The following is a 2,337-nucleotide window of genomic DNA, read 5'->3' on the forward strand; positions in this document are numbered from 1 at the left end:
GGATTTAATCCATTCAGTAACATGAGCAAAACCCACAGCATTTGGACTGTCATGGTGATTCCATACAACTTGCCTCCTTGGTTGTACATGAAACAACCGAATTTCATTTTATCCTTGATTATTCCAGGCCCAAGTTCACTTGGAATTGCAATAGATGTCTACTTACAATCCCTGATATCAGAACTACAGGAATTATGGAATGTAAGGGTAAGCACATTTGATGTATCGATGAAGAAGTTCTTTGTGTTGCGATCGACATTGATGTGGACTATAAATGACTTCTTGGCCTATGCAGATTTGTCAAGATATAGTACAAAGGGAAAAAAAAGCGTGTCCAATTTGTATGGGTTCAGCATGGTCTAAATGGTTAACACATGGGATAAAATGTTGTTATATGGGGCATAGGCAATTATTGCCTATGGATCATAGGTGGAGAATGAACAAAAGAGCTTTCGAAGGTACACAAGAACTGGATGGTCCGCCTGTTGTGCAAAATAGCAAGGACATCCTAAGGCAATTAGACGCATTATTTGAATGTGGGGGACCATGATGCACATAGAGGGACAAAAGACCGCGCAAGATATAGTTGGTACAAATTTTGATGTTGGGTGGAAGAAGAAAAGCATTTTCTTTAGTTTGCCATATTAGAAAGATAATTTGTTATGACACAACCTTGATGTGATGCACATAGAAAAAAATGTCATGGGCAATATACTTAGCACACTGCTTGACATTACAGGGAAGACAAAGGACAACCATGAAGCCTATTGTGCAAAAATCTACTTAAATTAATAGGTAAATAATTATACGTTTTACCTGTAAGTGCACAAGGTCAACATGGTAGTATAGCGTGCAAGTACAGGATCATTCCCACGAGGATTGCTGATTTTATGTTTAAAAATAAATTCCTTTTTAATTAAAAGCTAAAATTCAATTGCCACGATTGAATTCAATAGAATAAAAGATAAATAAAAACTAAAAAGGATTAGGGTTTTGATATCCACCACTAATTATATTCAGCTAATATAACAATATGCCAATGCTTTGATCAAATGATGCATATTTAATGTTTGCCAACCTAAGGGTTAAACTCTAACGCCTTAAGCTATTGATTTCCCTAAGCAACGAGTTAGGCATGAGTACATACTCTAACTCTTTTCTTTCCTAAAGAATTTAGCATGGTATATACTAAGTTGTTCTTTAGAAAAGCATATGTTCTCTATGGAAATCGACAAACACACAGGGCCTAGGGCATGTCTACTCCCGGTTCCCCATGTTGATTAACCCAAGAATCCGGCGTGGATATCTCTTGTTACTTATGTTAAACCCAGGACTCGGCCATCCAAATTGATCTAACTAACAAGTCCATACCACATGCACATGTTGATCAGGCATACACATATGAGGAATTCATGCAAGCAAGTATTAATCAAGTTAAATAGCACAACATGATCATCACAAGGTGCTAATATTGAAATATTAATTAAACATAACTAAGGCTTCAATCTAGCCCTAAATATAGTATAAACTACATAATAAAGATAAAAAGGGTGGAAGAGAAAGAACCCAAACTCCTCTTGATTTAGCCTAAAGAAAGCATACTTTGAGAAGACCTAGATTGTGTGGTTAAGTCTAACCAAATCCAAGAAAAGGTTAAATCAGATTCAAGTTCAGATTGAATAAGATTTTGGATTGGATTCAAATTCAGATTCTGCACATGTCTTAGTATTTTGACCATAACTCTCCGCTCAAATATCGGATTGAATTGACTCAAACGGCATTGGAAAGCTAGCTCAAAATACTACAATTTGTTGTGAAATAGGATTTTCGTAATTCGTACAGTTACTATGTCAAAATCGCCCCGCAATTAAAGGACACAAATCTGGACGAATCCTATTCCGATTTCAGACTTCTATTTTGACTGGGAGACAGACCTCCGAATTATCTAAGTTTACTTGGGCTTCTAGGACTTCCCTAAGCCTATAAATAGACTTCTTTGCATTCAAGAAAAGACACAATCCCAGAGAGCAAAATTCTTTTGTTTAGTTTTTCTTTAGGTTTAGGTTTAGGTTTAGATTTTATTTTTATGTGGAGCTAAATTCCCAACTAAGGTTGGGGATGAAGCCTCACCGATGAAGAACATCAATACTTATGTAAGTTTTTATTATTCTGATTTTATTGGGTTTTATATTTCAATTGTTTTACTTCTAATCAATTGTGTGGAGTAATTCTTGGATATCTCTTGTGATTCAAGGATACATGTGATGATTTGAGATAATTTCATATGATTGATTGCTTGGCTTTTAACTCATAAAAATTGGATATCCCTTGTGATTT

Source organism: Corylus avellana, chromosome ca6 (assembly GCF_901000735.1).
Source record: "Corylus avellana chromosome ca6, CavTom2PMs-1.0".
NCBI classification, from domain to species: Eukaryota; Viridiplantae; Streptophyta; class Magnoliopsida; order Fagales; family Betulaceae; genus Corylus; species Corylus avellana.